Source organism: Falco rusticolus, chromosome 6, assembly GCF_015220075.1.
Source record: "Falco rusticolus isolate bFalRus1 chromosome 6, bFalRus1.pri, whole genome shotgun sequence".
Classification (NCBI taxonomy): domain Eukaryota; kingdom Metazoa; phylum Chordata; class Aves; order Falconiformes; family Falconidae; genus Falco; species Falco rusticolus.
The window spans coordinates 78,327,773-78,348,343 of record NC_051192.1 but is presented as its reverse complement, the minus strand read 5'-3'; the positions used below and the strand labels follow the sequence as shown (position 1 = coordinate 78,348,343).

General features: G+C 38.7%; 1 protein-coding gene across 3 annotated transcripts in view; it reads right to left on the bottom strand.

The window, feature by feature from the left end:
• FAM135A (family with sequence similarity 135 member A) overlaps nt 1-20,571 on the bottom strand; it is a 94,284-nt gene that overhangs the window by 51,344 nt on the left and 22,369 nt on the right. The window contains exons 1-2 of one of the 3 annotated variants that reach the window (XM_037393176.1): nt 1,954-1,958; nt 898-900 (exon numbers count right to left, since the gene is read on the bottom strand). The exons of the other annotated variants lie outside the window; for them this stretch is intronic. The gene's annotated coding sequence lies outside the window, so the exon portion shown is untranslated. Of the gene's footprint in view, nt 1-897; nt 901-1,953; nt 1,959-20,571 lie in introns of those variants that run through there. 3 annotated transcript variants of the gene reach the window in all.

Genomic DNA, 20,571 nt, shown 5'->3' with positions numbered 1-20,571 from the left:
CTCATCTTTTTCAGCCCCATACTGTTTCCAACCTTGATTGTCATCTATGAAATCCCTAACTGTCACCATACCAATTTTATAGAAATCTTTACATAATACAAGCACCCATAAATACACTTGGATGACACATTCTATCCATCTCATCCCATTGCAGATAATTTATTTTTGTCTGAAGGGGTTAGCTTCAGCTCTTCAGTGAGATGACATGACATGACCTACCACACAGCTCCACAAACACTAACACCAACAAAAGGGAGAGAGCAAGAATGTTCACAAGTAGAGAGTAAGAAGACAAACCCACCTTTTTAGGCAGAAGCATTGTCCTAAATGTTCTTATGAGTATGCAATCTACCCTTTGTATTCCACTCACAGTGTACACACACTCAAAACTCTTGTGGTTCTTTTTCATCATTCTCACTATTAAAATCCGAACTACTCTAATCTATTGTGTTGTTCTGATATTGGCTTCTAACTCTTCAACTGAAGCTGACCATCCAGGACTTCACTAGCAACTGATGCAAGCGTGTACTAGCCTAACAATCAACCAATAAAAAAAAATATCTCCATGTAATCCTACAAAATTAAAGTCAGCTTGAGTCTGGTCAAAACTATGCATCAAAGAATGCTTTACAACAGAAGACACTTAATGAACCAGCAATACTGCTAGAGGTAGGAGATGACAGCAAAATGTTTTAAAAATCCAGTAAAACTTAACCCATTGCAAACTAATAATTATGTATTTTGTTTTTAGAAACCCACAGGTCAAACACGATACCGTACACATTTCTTAACTTATTCATAAGCGCTAATTTAATTCATTTTGTATTGGATTAAAAAAAATAAGTTTGCACTGTCATCTTCTCCAAGAGTATAAGGAACTGAGGAGGTTAAGAAAGCCCTCTCAACATTAACCCAGCAGGATGCAATCTAGTACACTGCTATATTCCTTTTCTCTGGGTCAGATGTGACTTCATTCCATTAAGTTACTCATTTCACCTATGCTGAGGACACAGAATACATTATAATGTATAATATCCTCAGCAAGGATAGATATACTTTCTACCAGCCTCAGCTTCACAGAGTCATTTCTGAATCCACAGTAAATTTTTATCAAGAGCGTGACACCCTATCGCTACAAGCTGCATCTTCCCATGATCCATATGACTAGCCTGTCACGGCTGAGCATGCTGTTACTTCAGGTATTAAGAAAAGAATGAAAAATTGTTGGTATGGTTTATATTAAATATTACATCTCAGTAGTTCACAGACATGCCGATATTTTACTTCATCTCACTCTAACCTACCAGACTGGGTTGCTTTATTAGACTTTACAGTACCCCAAATCTGCACCATTCTCAGTTCATGTTTAGAATCATGTGACAGCTCTACAGAGCATAAATTTAACTAAGGCTTAACAACTTTACCAAATGTGGACACACTAACAAATTAGGACTGTAACAAGGTAAAATGAAAGGCATAGGCAACACAAAAAATGAGCATCAAGCAGAAAAAAGGTGCAATGTGATACTCCTATTACTTAATGCAATAAGACTTGTTTGCCCTAAAGATGCTACTGACTGCTTACAACATAGACCTCAAAGAAAGCAATCAATAGAATTGGTTGTGTTTAGAATGTAATTTATGAAACCAAAAAGCTGTTAGGACATACTTCCTTCTCCTGTTATTACTTGCTAGCAATTAAGCAAATGCAGACTATTCTACCCTATATCCAGTAAACCCTTTACATGCCTGATACATTTTAATTTGAGTTAATGGGGAGATAAAAGTGTATTGTTTGCTTGTTTGAGACAGGTGGCTTTGATTTTCACCAGATTTCTACTTTAAGCAGTTTATAACATAAAGCATTCACCTGTTAATCTGAATAATAAAATTCCGCAGGAGTTCAGCTCAGGGCAAATATGTAAACATCAATTCAAGACCTTGTGCCTGTACCTTTGAAACAATTGTTTAACTGCATCAAGATATTTAAATATGAAAACAACCTCCTACACAATATCTACCCAAATTATTCAGTCACTTATCTTTAAGTGCCGTATGTATTAAGGATCTATCTGCAAAAGAAGAGCTATGATACTGAAACAGGGTCCTTTATTCACAAAGGAATTACATTTGTTATATATAAAATAGTGAAATGCTTTCTAAAGTTAAGATACACATTCCTCATATGACAGCAAATTTTAAAATAAATGTCAAAAAAACCCCCACAAAACAAAACAAAAAAACAGCCAAAAAAGCACAAAGCCTTGTCACTCTTCTCCTCAAGCCCTGCCTTCCTCATCTTCCTTCTCTCTCTGGTTCAACTCATTAATCAATTTGTGTCACAATGCTTCCTTTTCTATTACACAAAAACCCACAAAACCAAGTCACTTTCAGCTATTTCCCAGCTATACCATAAACACTGTTTAGTTCCCACCTGCACAACAACTGACCCATAAACCTGATCTATTCTATTGTATCTGCTTGAGTTTCCACATGAGAATTCAGCATCAAGGACTTGTTACTTGCCTACCACATTCAATTATTCCAAGTATCTTTAAAAGACTCCGTAAATAAGATCTGAATACAATCAACTTTCCATTATCTTATGTAATGAGAAAATGAAGGTATCCCGAGTACTGGAAAATCCCAGATAATAACAATGCTACAGAACATGCTGCTGATGGTACGGGAAATGTGCCCAAATAGATGAAGTAGCTTGGGTCTACCAATGCTTTTAAACCCCAGTCCAGCATCTTCCAAGACGTGGCATGTGCAGACCTAAACACGCGCAGTTGCAGATTTAGTATTACAACTTTTCAGAAGGTGCAACAATTTGTTTCCATCAGTGTGTGTATACTAGAATGCCACAGGAATGGAGAACATGGTACAAACATTTAAGTGGCATGGCCTGTGCTAAAGCAAAGACAGTAAGATTCACGTGACCAGCCTTTGTACGGTGCATTTTCTCTGACATGTACCTGTAAGTCGCAGGAGCGTGACAGAGGAATACTCAAACTGACCCTGCACCAGTATGGCTCCTTTTCAAGTCCTGACTCTGATGTCAACCTGGAAAAATGCCTTACTGATTATAGATACAGGAGCTCTATGTTATTTTCAACATTTATGTAAAACTGTTTTCCAGAGCAGAAATATTAAAAAGAGAAAACAGATCAAGCTTTTCTATTACCAGTAAGATTCCAGAAAATTACTGGGGTTCTTACAGCTTAGACAAGTAGTGATTTTTTAGTGAAGATTTTAGAACAATAATTTGAAAAAAAACTGAGTTAAAACCTGCTCCTTTATTTCTCTTTTGACTGTGTTAAATGAGGAAAACACCATTTTCAGATTATTAAGGATTGCCATTTTCAGATAACAAAGAAGTCAGATATATTTTGACAAAGACACTTTAAAACTACTCTCCTTGTTTTGAAGAATCAATGAATGGTATTCAGAAAGGTGGTATACTGTAAGAACACACATTAATCACCCATGAAAACAAAGCATCCATCAGTGTAAGGACCTTTTGTTACCTTTTGCTCTATGAGCTGAAGCAGGATAGCAGAGTATTTTGCTAAACAGAGAATAAAACAACAGAAGTACCAGCAAGAACTGTAATTCACAGTATGATTTTTTTTAAAAAAACAAAACCACAGTAAAAAACTGACCAAGGGCAAGCACCTGATATGCAGTAGTTGCTAAATTGCCCTGATAGATTACGCCATGATGTTTAGAATCACCACCTGATAATTCAGCAAGGTGCATTTGGATCATCTTTGATGATACAGCTATGGTTTAACATTTAAAAGCCTAGACTACAAAGGCAGCTAATGAAGTAGAGTCTTAATGTGAGTCACTGCAGTACGGGCAGCACAGGGAACAGATTTGGGATGAACAGCAGACTGACACTGAATGAAGGTCTGACACCACACAAAGAGCAGAATTTGAGAGAATCTTTAGCATCATTTTGTCAAGACAATGAGCAGGTTGCAACTGCTTGACATTCATGTTGCTGAATGAGTGATTTGAAGGACAGCCTCCAAAGGGAGACTAAGTAAACTGAGACCTGAAACAGTCTTAAAGATAACTTAAGCAACAGGACAGGCTGCCCAGATAAGCTGTGGAATCTCCACCCATCGAAGCTTTCAAGATCCAAAGGGAAAGAGCTCCAAGCAACATGGTTTGGATCAAGTGCTGACCCTGCTTTCAGCGTAAGGGTGGACTATGTATGACACGTTACTATCCCTTCCTGAACAAGCCTATGATCCCAGAGGATAAAGGAAACCTATAAAACAGGGCTCAGCGATTTACAACACGATGACCAGAAGGCAACACAGCAAGAAGTGCGTGTGGCTGGGAGCTAGTACACAAAACAAGTTGGAGACACATCTGTGAATAGAACATATTCCAGCTCCTGTCTTTCCTGAGTCTAAACTCAGTACCTGTGTGTACACAGGCAAGACACTTCTCAACTGCCGATTTGCTTGTTTCTCTGAAAGGCAGCATCTTCCAGTTCCTATTAAACTTCCAATGTCATAAACCTGAGGGGAAAAAAAAAAATCTACAACGCTACCTCTGAAAATGTGCCAACCTCTCCTCTAAATGCTTCCAGCATTTACCTTTACTTATTTTGCCCACAGATGTGAGGCCAAGGATGAACACCCTATCTCTGGCTCTGGTTGCACTGCTTAAAAGCTTTGTCCTGGAACAGTTCCACATCCATCCCCCAAGAGGTACCTTTGCATAGGCTTCACAATGTGTGAGACAGCCTAAATATTTGAGACATTTACTGCAACAAACATACACAAGCAAACCAAAAGTCACCAGTGGAGAGCTTTTAACTATCCAGGAGATTTCTGCCATCCCTTGTCTATGCGGTCTTTCTTCCATAAATAAATGTGTGCACTTGCTGATGTCCATTTATCTCATGTGGTCCTCAACATAATCATATGCAAATCCATAATCACGCTATTAAAAGGTTCAAGGATATCTACAGCTTACTGTCCTTACTACAGACATTGCAGCAAAAGGTCTGAAAAAGGCAGTCAGAATTACTACTCTCCTGTAGGCAGAGGAGACTTCTACTGTCCATCAATATAAAGGATTAAATCTTTTCCATCAAGCTGCATTAAAATCTTGACAATTCAAAACCCGACATGGGCCAGAAAATGTTTTCCCAACACAGGAAAATTGACAGGTTTTTTTCAGTGGGATCACCATTTAAATGGGCGTAAGTAAGTTTTTTTCACCACATTTGTTGAAAAAACGTAATTTATAATCTGAGCAAGAAGTAAGTTTATCAATAACCGCAACGTATCTTGCTATCAACAAAAAAGGAAATGTAGGCAGTAATAGCTCTTTGACTTTTTAATGCTCTCACATGGGACCACAGGCAGCAACGTGTGCAAATGCCATCATGAAGAACAACCATTATTAAACAAACATAAAAAGCTCATGCATTAGAAAAGCACATGTACTTTTACAGAGATAGCTGCATGAGCATTTACTTGAAAAATCACCTACTTTTCCAGCTAAAGTGCATTCCAAAGGGAAACGAACGTCCTGAAAAAGCTTCATAATACAATTCATTGTTGAGGTTAAAGTTTTTTGCAGTTCCTCTTGCCAGGCAGAGGAAAGGCAGAAGCGCGCCTTTTCATTTTCCCTGAACCTTACTGCACTCACTGCACACTTAAATGCGCTCAGTCACATCAACAAGAGCAAGCATTGAACATCATGGACTACAAAATTCATATCCACATTGGTTCACCTGCATGGCAGCTTGTAAATTTATCAGTTCACCAAAGGAAGGAACAGCTGCAATGTTGCATACACAAAACCTCAGAAGAGCTCTTGGGATCTACTGAATGCAAGGCCCTGTTGAAAACACACCCTCTGCTAGAGACCACCACTAAGACTTCTTTTTCCAAGGCGAGCAATGGCTCAGACAAGCATGCTTCATTTGGTGCATGGGGAAACAGAGCTGGGGATGCAATGCTGCTTTGTAAATACAGAATGTGGCACTGAAATGAGGAACTGTGAGAAAAATGGACAGAGGAGTGAGTCTCCTAAGGAACAGGTAGCCCTGGAGGCAGTGATGCCATTGGTAACAGCTGTGTCAGACTGACCCTGAAAGAGCTGTGTCTTCTACTGTTCTTCTACAGATCACACCTCCTCCCACAGAAGCAAACCTGTACTACCAGAAACTCCTGCTGCTTCGAGAGGTTGGGTCAGCAAAATATTGAAAGAATCCAACGAGAGAGAACATTCTTTTATTTCTGTTCAGCATCCCTCTCTCCTACAAGCTAAGCCCCTTGCTACTGCAGAGACCCTACATTACTAATTCTTTCATGGATTTATAAAAATCCATCTTAAAAGCAGTAAAGATACTTAGTGTTTCACACAACCAGTCATAAGCCTGTACCAACAAATATCAGCATACATGCACTTTTCAAGGCTATCTAAGATTGCTTCTGATGTTTAAAGCATTTCAAATGACTGTGGAACACAAATACTCTATTTTAAACATTACCACAAATTCAGCAGATATTTTTTTTTGTAAGCTTTTAAGTATTCTGCAAAAAGGCACACAAATAAGGGGCCAAGAGGAAAATCAGGAGGGGAGTAAAATAAGGTGTAAGGGAACAGAAGTAAGAGAATATAAAATAGACACAGAATAAAGACACAGGTAAGGAAACTATGATTATCAAAGTGACAAATGTAAAAAGAGAAAATTTCCGCATCAGGAGAAACCTACAGTCATCTAAAAACATATGATCCTACCAAACCCAGCCGGGGCCCACAGACTACCAAATGGCCAACAAACTAGTTAAAGGGCTTATTTAGACAGTAGGTTATTTAATACAGGTGTGGAACACACAGATTCTTATCCTGCAGTCACTTTGTAGTATATACTTCTAATATGGACCAACAAGAGATTACATTCAGCTAATTGTAAGGTTTATCTCATTTAACAAATGCTAATTCAGATACTTGAGCAGCAGGAAAATTATCCTGCCCAAAAGACTTCGTTTAAAATCTTTTATCAAACCCTTCTATGAGAAATACCAGTATTTCCCGGCTAGCTAACACATCTTTATTAAGACAAATAAAACAAAAAGGGCAGACTTACAGGAAATAGATAAAAGGTTCCCATCTATGTGAAAGCAAGTTTCCTGAAAAGTGAATTACTTTTACCTCACATGTCTATGGCACACACTACTTTTGACAATTAAAGATATATATATAAACAAAACAGTTCTTAGACCAAAAATTTGATGAGAATTATTTGGGAGCCTAATACCTTAAATAAGCCACAGCACCTTGTTATGAAACAGGATTAAGTACATAAAACAGGAGAGAGGGCAAAGTAAATGCAGCTAGGGATTTTGCCTTATTATTACAAAAGCCTTTTCTCCACGTTCTTACCACAGGCACATTCAGGCAGAACTCCTGCAGTGGCTATGAATATTTATTTAAAAACTTGAAAAGGGAACACTCTCAAATAAGTAGTGCTTTTTTAAAGAGCCATATAAACATACAATACTAGGTTAGGTCTTATTTAGCCAAAGATGTATTAACTCCTATTAGTTTATGTTCATAATTTTAGTTCCTCTTTTATTTCCTAATATTGCTGAAAGGAACAAGAAAGAAATCATACTAAATTACCTTACTTCTTTAAATTATAATAGCTCCATGAATCTCATCTTCAGGGTTAATGACTTCCCATATTCTCTTATATGACAACTACTTAACTCTATTTAGCTTGAAAGTATTCTTTGTTTTGACTTTTTGATTCAGCATACTAGCCTTGCAAATGACATATCACAAGTGTTTAACCACTGAGCAGCTTGAACACTTTGGTTTTCTGGGGCAAAGGTATGGGACACTGGGTTTTCCTGGTAACCAGAGTCACAAATTTTCAAAGTTCCACCCCTTGTTCACAGGCAGCAGGTTTTACTCAGACACATCATAACACGTTAATTTTGAAATCAAGGTTTAGCAAACACAACAGATGGGAGATCAGAAGACAAGTCTGACAACTCATTTTCTGGCATTCACTGGTCCTTCAAATTTTTTAAGTTTTGCAGCTGTGCAATTCTGTTCCTCTCATCTGTTAGTAATCAAGTATACAAGCCTTACAATTCACTCTGCAGCTTATTTTAGGGAAAGGCAATCTCTGTTTTAATAGCAAATAAATCATCCATTAAACCAGGGATGGAAATTCAGGTACCATAAAGAAAATTACTGCAAAAAATCATGAAAAAAAAGCCCATGTGAACTGCTGTGTCTTATGTAAGATACATCAAATAAAGGTCATCACTCTACCCCTTACCAAAATCTTCATCTTTCCCCCTGTAGAAAACTATGTCATTCAAGGAAGTCACATTAGCTCCTCCAGTTCAATTTATTAAATTGAATCATTATAGTTTCAAATATAACATAGTGCTGTGAGATGTTATTAGGACACCAAAAAAAGTCTTTAAAAATCAGAAGCATCTATCTTTTTTCCTTCAAGTAAGGCACAGTTCCATGATTCATTTAAGTCAGCTTAAGACAGAGCTGCCACCAGCAGGAGCAATTTGCAGTCCAAAACCCCTTTTACATGTTTTTGCCTCTCCTCAAACAAGTTTTCATATTCCAGCAACTGTATGGTAAATCAGATCAACATGCTCATCCACCTGGAAAGCGGAAAAAAAAAAAAAAAAAGAATCCCCTAGAGGCTATTAGAGAAGGTAGGGTTGCACAGCCAGGGGAGACAGTGGGACCATTCCCTTCAGTGACATAACATGGGCTTAGGTCAGGTTGAGCTGCTGGTGGGACTCCATGCTCAGAAAAAACGTGAAATTGTACTGTCACTTCCTGTAATTATTTTTTCACCCAACTTCAAGAGTTTCAACTCTAAAAAGATTGAGAGAAGAAGATCTACTCACTGTGTATTGTGCTTATGCATTCATTATTAACATAATTCTTAAGGAATAATCTCAAGGGAATATTACAGAACAATGTTACAAGCAAGCTATGAAAAGTTAGGAACAGAAGTCAAGACCTGTTTCTCTAAATTCCAAAATTCACATTCTTATTAAGATGATGCTAAAAGCTCATGAATGTCAAATAGTAAGGTGAGCATTCAAGATTTGAAAGAGAGAGACTCCCAAACACTCCACTTCTTAACCCTTCATGAAAAGGAAGAAGTTGCTGTTCTTGAAGAGACTTCTTATTTTTCCCACGGTAGAGCCACCTCCTACAGCAAAAGTATCTTTGGTGTCCAAACATCCACCCCATCTAGTACATGGCAGTAAATACACCCTTAGAAGAACAAAGTTAAAAATTTCAAACTCACAAGAGTTAACCTTCTGATGACAGTTTAAACAAATTACATGGGCACCACAAATAGACTCGAGTAACCAAACACATTTTTCTCCCGCCAGGTTCCACAAGCTGGTTATCCTGAAGACATACAGCACCCACGGAACCTGTTCAACAAGTCGTAAGAATTGAACAAGCAAACAAACAAAAAAAATCCTTTTTCTAAAAAGTCTGCGTTTTGTCAAAGGCTTTTGTTTTGAGAAAGCTGTAAAAAGCACTGCAAAAAACTTCCAACAATATCCAAGATAATCTGAAATAACTTGTTTGTAGGAATGTATTCAGGAAAGGTAGGAAACAAATTGCTGAAGGAAAGGCATGCAAAAATACTACGAGATGAAAACTGCAAAGGGTAGAATAGTATGACGAGGAAAAGGGGAAAAGTCCATAGAAGCACTAGCCATAGTAATAAGATTGAAGCGCTGAGATGGTCAAGGTGACGGTATGACTTACTATAAACGTATACTGAGGAGCCTCAATCCTTCCATGGACATGAGTATCTAAATCCTTGTGTTCCCCATATGAGGTTGACCTCCTACCACTGCTCCCTGTAAGCTGGGATCTGCAAAACTCACTGAAGTAGAATCCAAGCTCTCCTTGGAGAGTTGGAAGCTGAAGGTCTCTGCTGCTCTGGATCTGCAGACTTGCCTTTCTATCATCTCCTTCCTCCTTTCAGAGCTGACCTACAGAAAGGGACTTGGCATTCTAGGGGTGATTAGGGCCCTTTCCCCAGCAAGTATCAGAGTGGGTCCCTTTGTCCTTCTGCAGTTGTTGAAGTCCTTCTCTTTGTCACTCATGCAAGTGGGCATCTAGGAAATCCTGCCTGCCACTCCTCATAACAAGGAAATACCAAGAATAATGTCTTGAAAATGAGGCTATACTTCTACAACATAAGGAATTTTTGCAAGAAATCAAGTTTAAGGAGTTCTGTTTTCCTCTTTTCCTCTTCCTTGTCCTCCCAGGCGCTCACTCTTGTCCCTCCTGCCGCAATACACCGCCACCTTCCTCAATGATACCAATGCACTACTGGCAGAGCAGTTCTGCAAACTGGAGCAATTCAGCAGCTCAGCTTACAGCAGGCCTCTACAGCAGCTCAGCCAGCGCAGCTGACAAGGCAGTGCACTACAGTGGCATGAAACAGCCAGCAGCAAGGAAGGTGGAAACTGCAAAAAGGCATCGCCAGGCAAGTTCTGTATCTCTACATGAGAGCTTTAGGGAAATTAGAGTTGACGTACCTGATGTCTGACATAACTCTGTATCCTATGGGCAGGGATGCCAACTGAGATGAATGCAGAAGTTCAAACAGAGGTTTTGTTTCAAAACATACTAATCTCTGGTCTGCTCTCACTCAGCAGATCATACTGACATAATGGCTTCTCCTGTTCAAGCGATGTCTTCCTAACACAGAGGTTGGAACTTCTACAAACATTTCTCTCAGGATGCAGTTCAGCATTATAGTTAAACCAAACCAAAAGCTAGTTGGTGACAGAAGCAGGGATCCCATCCCTCCTGTGTATTTTATACTCCTTGTGCACCAGCACTGACAGAATATCCGATCCTTATGTGGGCTAGGGAGATAAACCAGCAAAACTGGAATCATATTCTCTGGTTTTTTATTTTTCTGCTGGCTGATCATTTTGAGCTGACCAGCCCTAAGGTAGAAGAGCATTACAGCAGCACATAGGAAGCACCAGAAGCAGGACCACCCTCTTCAGGCAGCTGTCATCCAACAGATCTTCCTATCTGTTACCCCTATGCTCTTACCCCAGCGTTCCTGCCAGCTTAATCCACTCTCCAACGACACTGCTGCCAAAAGCAAGCCTGTCTTATTGACCACAGAACTGCATAACTGCAAGAGCAAACAGGAGAAGACCACGCATAGTCACACCTTTTGGCAGATACATGTGGTTGTACTGGCTCAAACCAACTACAAATCCCTAGACCAGAATGCTGTTTCACAACTGATTTGGGTTCATGGTATTAACAGTGGGCTATGCTGGGTATCCTTCTCACCCTCTCCCTCCACCAAAATCAGTGCTCAGGCAGTTACACAACCATGTATTTCAAAGAAAGTGGCACAGGTGGAAAATACACCTTTTTTTCCCCTCCCCAGTCTGATCACCTCCAATAGCCTGGAAGTTACTTCTTGCATTAATAACACATGCAAATACAAATGAGTGGTATCAGAGGTCTTGATCATTTAGTAAATGGTATTCATCATCTCTCTGGAGAAACATGACATATTTTTAAAAGCAATTTTAAAATTTTGCAAAGAAATAAATGAAGTCATTTATGGATAAGCATGAACGTGATGGTCCAGTCTGGAGGGCCTCTAAGTCTTTGGAGATGCCTTGAGCTTCCTTGCCCACTGCCAACACGAGTTAGAATCTAGGAAAGGGAGAACAAGTGGAGTGGGATGAAATAAGGTTAAAAAAAATTCCAAAAATCTGAGAAGTTACTTGACAGGGAATACAGTAATTGACAGGAAGTTTAAGGAGTGAGAAAGGAAGATATTTTTGGGAGAGCACCTGATTGAAGTGGAGGCAGCACATCTGAGTTGGTGGACTGAGACTGGTTCCGTATACAGATAAAGCTATATGCTCTCTGAAGAATGTGACGATCCAGTGAACTGCTGTTTGTGATTACAGACACAGGTACACATAAAGGTATGACTACATGTATGTGCAGCGGAAGACACACAAAGGGACACCATACCAGGAACTTCTGTTGTATCACATGGCAGTCAAGACTTTGGAACACAGAATGAGCATCTTTCTCCCTCCCTTCCTTCAGATAGCTACAGATGGCAAACTAACCTAAAGAACCAACATAATCACCTTTCTGCTGTAACTATTATGTATATTAACCAAGCACACATAAATAGGGCAGAACACATGACATATTTTTCCCTGGTTTTCCCCTGGTTACCACCACACAGACACAGTCTGAACTGTAAGCCCGTGCAGAAGCTACATGCTTCTGCACAAAAAAGAGTGTTAACCCCTGAAAGAGTCTCAAAATTAGCGATATTAATGACTAAACATGTATTTCATGCAAAACTGCTACTGCTGTCACATGCCATTCCAGAAAACTGAACTTAGCAAAACGCGTAGATTTAGAAAAAGGTACATACTCAAAAAACCATTATTCTGATGTCTTCAGCTAACACCTACTCCCATTCTTCCTTCATACAACACACAGAAGCTAGCTGTCTTGTTCTACAAATAATAAAAAAAAAAAGTTCTCTCTCCAGAGAAAATACTTTTATATTCAAGACTATCTTACGCTGTCATTTACTCCCTCACTAAACTCACTTATGTTTCTGCTGACAGTCCTCACGGCAAGATACGATCTTTACTCTGCAATGTGAAATGGTACTTGGCCTTACGTACACAAGACACATCTTTCTTTGGCTGCATAAAGAAAGAAGGAATTACGTAGACTCCTGAGACAGAGTCCTCATAGGAGGACAAATTATATAAGCCATATCACAATTACATATAACCTTGCTGTCACACAAAATAGCTGCAGCTATCACAGTGCTGTCAGGCTCCAGCAAGACATTAAGATGGTGTAAGTACACATCTGAGCTGTTTATTTTTTGTTCTGTTGCCAAATTCAATGCCTGGAGGGTATGGGATGCCATTAGACAGCTTTAATTCTGAGTTGACAAAATATTTTCAGTTGCAAAATAACAATTTCAAATGCAAAAGTGATGATGTTTAACATCAGGTGATTTGAAATTGCTACCCAATATCTGAGAAGTCCAGAACATGCAATGAGTACCCATAAACACTTGACAAAATTTAAGGTATTTTATTTGCATCAGTATGGGCGGGTGGGGGTGGGGATGGGGGTGGAAATGCAGGAAAAACTCCAACACACCTCCGGGACAACTACCATTACCAACTGTTAGCTAGACCTCTATGAATAATGATTGAAGAAATAAGCACCTGTACTGTCATCTTTACACATCAGAATCCATACCTAAACCAGGTAGCTTCAGGATCTGATTTAACTTCTTAAGCTGGACGCTAGTCTTTTAGGAATTAACACAGGGTAGAGGGATTCTCTAGGCTTCAGAGCAGAAGCCCAACTGACAATAGCTCTAGGTGACCCCTAGAAAAGCTTCCCTGCATGGCTAGAAGTCTCCTTGTACAGGCACTGAACTCTGTTATCTGAAGACAGGCAGTACAACATCCTCTTGTCTTCAGTTCCTCTCACACAGCTAAGGCAGAGTATACTTCAAAAGCCTTAATTTCTAAGCTAACTCAAAGGAAGCAGTGCTCAATTTTCCACTTACTTTTCCAAATCCTGTTCTCAATAAATACAAAGCTTTTCATTTTAAAAAACAAGACGTTAAGGTACCATCACATGGTACTTCAAATTCTTATTGCTCTTTGGGACTAGACCATGTCATTGGCCTCTCAGACATCCTGCATCAGAAAATATAACAGGATATTTGGTGATATTAACTTTTAACTTCTGAAGCAATACCAACTTAAAATACAACTTCCACACTGTTCATTCCCAGTCTTACCCATTCTTGCCTCAGAGCAAGCAGGACCTGTGTGTGTGCATCCACTGTTGAACTAGAATTAGAAACCGATCCACTTTTAAAAAAGAATAAAACCAAATGTATTTGCATTATTTGTCCTAGACAGTCTAGTCCCTTGAGTTTACAGTCCAACCCTCCAAAACTTGAATCCATATTACTGCTATTTGTATTATTGTAAAACCATAAGCTGAAGATCAGAGTTCATCTTGCAACTGTTAGACAAATTTGACAGCTTTCTTCTCCCTTTGTAGACTGTACTACATTAAGTAAAGATCACAGTACAACACTTCAGAAGATAAGCAACATGTCAGAAGGCAATTCACAATTCCAGAAAGCTGTGTCATACAGAAATGCAGTTTGAAAGTAAAAGTATGGCTGAGCTGTATGAATTAAATAGAAAACCAAACAGGTGAGTCTGAATGTTCCTTGCCCATTAGGGTGTGTTATTTGATCATATGCTAACATTACAAAATGTTAAGAGAGGCTACTTCTGTAAGGACAAAACCTTTTCATTCCTGACGCAGCCAAGAGAAAGAAAAGTGGCTGTACTGAAAGAGTACTCTTCAAATTTTAGTTTTCTGTTAATACATTATAAACCCAATGTAGACAACTTACTGGATCAGAAAAAAAACCCAACCGCTTCTCATATATTGCATTATTTCTCATGAAATTACTGTGTAATTGTAGTAAGATTCATTAAAATTTATATTCTGATTCTGTGTATTTTCTTTCACACTACACTACATAATCACACACATGGAAGCATAAAAGGTCAGTACTGCTCAGACACATCAGCAAGTATCTGCACATGGAAAAAACATAAATCCCTGACACACAAGAACACCATGAGACTGTCATTTCCAGTAGTCTCTGAAGCTTAAATTCCTTTGACTTTGAATAGGACTTAGGTTCACAAGCAACTTCGTGCTACTGAAAACTTACTAATAACCTGATTTCAGGTATGATACACCTCAAAAAAATGTGCTTTATGTTAGAATCCACTAGTCTCTTCTGTGAAAGGTATTTAATATTCTTCTTCCATCTGTTAAACAGTATTTATAAAACAAAACACTTCAAAAATTGTGGTAGACTCACATTACTAATGTAAACTCTTGATGTGCTTTTGCAAGACTGTTTTATCCCAGAACAAAGTGAAGTAACAGATAACTAGACACACCGGGCACAAATGTAAACCTGCAGCTGTAATGAAGACCTACTGTTAATACTTTATTTCACTTGCACCATTCATAGGCTACTTGGGTTAACAACAAATTTACACTTAGCTGAAATAACCATTACCGAGTTCTGTTTCTGACACCTGCAATGAAACAGCAGATACTCTACTTCACAAAGAAAACTGTTACAAAAAATAATAATAAAAAAAAGACAAAGCACATGCATAGAGACATTGCTATTGAAAACCACCTAAATCCAGCTTTGGCCAGTTGTATATGCATGCATATTACTGAAAAAAATAAATTATTAGTGATAAAGTAAGAATTTAACATTGGCATTATAAGAATGCACGGATATAGGGAAAACATAGACTAAAGCTGTTTTCAAAGCAGGTCTTGCAGCAATGCGTGCACTATGCTAAACTACAAACCATCAGCTAAGTTTCTTTAGCTCATTCGATTTATCATTTCACAAATGAAAAAGCAGTACACAGCTCCAGAGAAATGAAAACCTCATCTAACTATTGCAAGTTAGGCATTAGAATTCGTGAGTCGGTGGGGAAAACTGCAAGTTAAACTGCAGTGTTAACTTTTAAAAAAGCACTGTGGCACTTTCAATAACCAGTTGTTTGAATTCAGAAATGCTCAAAACATTTACACCTCAGTTCAGGATGCTGACACAGATAAAACACATATGTAAACATGGAGGGTAAGCATTCACAGTCCACAGCAGAAAACCAAGTAAGAGACAACTTGCTCTTACAGTAACAACATCTTTGAAGAACAGCATTGTAAATAACATTCATAATCATCAGAAGGCAGCGGCAGAAGATAGAGCAGAAAGTGTAACAAGTGAAAATCCCAAACTTCTGTTACAAACAGTGCTAAAATTGCCACGGGTGTCCCCCAACCTCCTATCTGCACAAATTTTTAAACACCAGGAAAAGATAAGTCAAAATCAAATTACCAGGACATCATACATTCTGTCCATCTAGAACTGATAACATCACCACTAGAGAAAACAAGCATGCAATGCTCTAAGCGCACACAAAAATGTTTTAAGAGAACACTGTCATCTGTTCTATGGCCAAAACTGCTTTTCATTTCAGTTCCCTGGAACATGGCTTGCTGATAAAGTTTTGAAAGATTATTCTTATTAACAATTATTATAAGTAGGCAGAATAGGCCTTTCAGTAATAAACCTAAGAGCTAGCTGTCTGTTGTGCAAACACAGGAGAGTCCTTATGTTAAAGGACTTACAGAAATAAACATATGAATGTAAATATAAATAGGGAAGCACAGTGACACAGACACAGTATTTATCAGTGTGGCAAAAAATGATTTCAGGAAACAGCTTTTGTCCAAAGATACTGGCCAAACAGAAAAAAACCCAACCAACTTTTCCCTATCTCCAGCACTGAAAGTAAATAAACTGATCATACATGTTCAGAAATCCCACACTCTGGGCAGTAACTCTCATCACAGAGAAACCCTATACCTCTTAATAGTTCTCAAGTGTATGAGACAGTATTTTTGCAAAAGATATGTATGTATTGAACAACTATTTTACAGATTTTTCAAAGAGGCAAGTCAGTATGGAAAGACAAGTAGCCTGGTTTGAAAACAAAGTAAATGGGAAATACAGCCTGACAGCACTGCTAAACTGCTGGCAGGAAATCAGGCAGCATAACACAGAAAGGATGGAGACCTTACTTTTCCGAACTATGCCTGCTGCTACACTCTCCTCTCACTGTTACAGAATGATATGCAATTGGCCCTCTTCTGCCACAACACCCTGCTGGCTCATGTTCAACCCGTTGTCCGCCAGGACCCCCAGTAGCTTTTTTTGCAAAGGTGCTTTCTTTCTAGCCAGCTGGTCCCCAGCCTGCACTGACATACGGGGTTATTCAACCCCGTCTGGAGGACTTTGCATTTGCCCTTAATTTGATGACATTCCTACCAGCCCATTTCTCCAGTTTGGTTGGATCCCTACAAAGCCCCAGCTCCATTCTCCAGGTTATCTAACCATTCCCTACAATCTGTTATCACTCAAAAACTTGAGGAGGCACTCTGTCTAGGTTGTCAATCAAAACAGTAAACTACTGACTCAGTATCAATCCATGAGGGATGCCATTAGTCATCAGCTACAAGTTGGACTTTGCACCACTGACAACTCTTTGAGCGCAATCATCCAATCAGTTTTCCACTCAACTCATTCTCCACTTCTGAAGTCCACATCGCACCCAAGCTTTGTTTTATTTCCTTTCACATTTATAAAAGGTCAGCACTACAGAGCCAAAATCGTAACTGCAGCTTTTACGAACAAAGACGACAAAATAGCCTGAAGTATCACTATCTCACACCATCATTCTCACAGGTACCAAACAATTACACTGGTTTTATTCATTCTGTCACACAATACTCACATATCAATCACTGTCTGAGCAAAACTTCCCCATCATCACATTCCACTAGTTCAGAAAGGAAAATTGTGAAGCCTTATTTGAAGCAAGTGGCACAGTGTTGTAACAAAATATAATGAAATAGCTGTATTAGATAAGGATATTACTCTATTATTTAACTTTACTACATACTTCTGTGACTTACAGCTACAGTGCAACTGTCAGAGGAAGCTAACCACCAGAATCACCACAGACATAGAACAACCTTTCTTGAACTAGATGAGAAGCAGGGAGCTACACATAAAAGCAAGTCTCGTGTATTAGAATGAAGTGTCTGCTCTGTGTATTTCTCCTCCACTTAGAAAAACAAATTACCTAAACATAAAGAAAACAGTCTGCTTTAAAGGGTCAGTTAGGAGAGTAACATAGTTATAACAGTGAGTTGATTTGATCTTGAGTGAAATACTATGAGAAATTTTGGCTGTCTGCACTGCGGATTGGTTTACATCTGCAGAGTGGTTTTGAGGCACCTTCCCAAACAATCCTGGTTTGCTGTGTGCTGCTTCATTTCACTGAGAGCCTTCCGTGTATATCACCTAGATATCTCCTGGAAAAAAACTAAACACAGGCTCTGATCTACTTGTCACAAAATGCACTTCAACCTCCTCACCCCGAGAACAAAAAGGCCTGAACCAATTACTGGTATGAACAACTTCAAAATACATCCACAATGCAAAACAATTGGTCCAGAGGATGAGATTAAATCTAGACTGAAGTAACCCTAGATGCACAGAGATGTAGGGACATTAACACTGCTTTTAGTAATTAATTCCTAACGTAGCAAATTAATTGTTAGCATAAACAAAGTCATAAGTGCTTCTGGCAATAGTGTCACTACAGATATGGATCCAAGAAAACATGCTACAGTCGGATGCAACAGCTGGCAGATTTCTTCAAATAGCTATAAAACCAGGAAGAGATAATAATGGTTTTGATTGGATAGTGGGATATGTGGACTGGACAGAAAGGGAGGGTGGGGAAATGCCACAGATTCAACTGATTCAGTTCATATTTAATAAAGGAGACAAAAGACTGACATCTAAAAATACATCAGGGTCAACACTCGAACTGATAGTGTCATTCAAAGAACAGAAAAAAGCTGTTTAAAAAAACAATGAAAAACTGATCAGAATGAAATTTAGGCTGGAGATTATGACATCTCCAATAATCAAAAGAGTGAGACTATGAACTCTCCAAGCAAACAGTTTGAATAAAAATCTGCTAAGTTTTAAGAAGGAGCTTGATCAACTTGATGTGATTACTTGCAACAGCCAACATTTTATTTTACACAATTCAGAAGGTCACTATACTTCTACCAGTATGAGACAGTCAGGCTAAGCCGGGTAGGCTTGAATGCACACAATCCCAAACAAACCCAGAGTACTATCAATTCTATATCTGACTTTTGGTGAGAGAAACCACACTGAACATGGTGGTAGCTCAAAACTAGGAGGCTAACAATGAAACTAAAGATTTCCTTTTCTGCTGATTCAATCCATCATACAAGAGCTTTTCTGCCAGCATAAATATTACATCCTGTCTCCAATAAATACAAAAACAGTGCCCTAGAAAAATACTAGAACTTACCCAGATTCACAGAAATCATTGCAATAGCCACACTGCTCAGTCTTTTGCATTATTCTGGAAGCTCCCTCTCCTTCCCAACATTGCTTTCTAAGGAAACATGCCCAGAGTTACAGGTTCAGCTTGAAACCAGAGAGGTAGTATCTATCTACTCCTGTCGCTTTTCTCATTATGTCAGCATTCCACCTCTCTGAACTTGCCCTGTGAATTTACCGCTTTTTAAAGAGTAAGCTAAAGAGAAAGATGCCAAGTAGAGCACTGGTAATTATACTGCTGTGCTTTGCTTCTCAACTACCCTTCTAAGGAATCATTTGAAATGTAAAGTTAAGACAACCAAAACACTTTCTTCTTTTCAGGCTCTTCTCTACTAGAGTTAACAACTGTCATATTCTACCCTCTCCTTCCCCACCAATTTCAGAGATTAAAAAAGTCTACAGTTCAGCAGACTCTGCTTTTTTGCTGAAGCAGTTAGAATATTCTCAGTGTTTTCCGAGACCTCTTCAGCCTTCCTTAGTCCTTCTCTTCCAATGAAGAGTGAAATTACAATTTTCCCTAGAAAGGGGACATAGTTTTTTACATATACTTTCACTGAAAATGGTAGCAAGCATAATGGATCATTGCTTCTGTCAGTACCACCTTCAGGTCAAATTTAGAGAAAAGCTAGCTTGAACAAAATATAGATGAAAACTAACATAACATGGCAAAGATAGAGGCTAGCTAGCCAAGATACATTTTTTATAACAGCCTCTTTCTCCTGAGCTCCCTCCCAATCCTACCTTTTTTTAATATCACTCTTCCCCAAAATACCCACCCCAGAGGGTTACTTCAAGGTGGAGGAACTATGTGCATCCCAAAGCAATGAAATTTTCTGATTACTTCGCCTTCATCAACTCAGCTTGTCAGAAAAATCAGAAAACAAACAAAAAAAACCAACCCTACCAAAACAAATGACTCCCCCACTTGCCCTGAATTATGACAAGGTTAAAATAAAAAATGTATTTTCTTATTACTAATATGTTTCTAAGTTATTCTACAATATTTTGGAAAAAGGAGCTATCATAAATCAACACTGATATATATGTTCCCCATCTGTAAGCGCTGGCACAGCCTCAACCAGATTTATCTAAAACAAACATCATAAGAACTACAATACTGACATTTTTACTGTAGTCTGTAGAAGACTATCAGAAGGGCATTGCACCACAATGCCAGATGACCAATACTGTTTAACTAAAAAATAAGCTACAAAGGATTATTTCCTATGCAGCCATAGGAAAGGAGGACTTTACAAAGTAATCTGAGGACAATCAGGTAATACCAAGTGAAAGGAACGTGCACAAGCCTTTTACAGAGACCTGGTGGAGTAAGAGGAGGTCAGGAGAGTCTAAAGAGGCAGTGGGGAGTCACAGCACACTGAGGAGGAGAGAAGCTG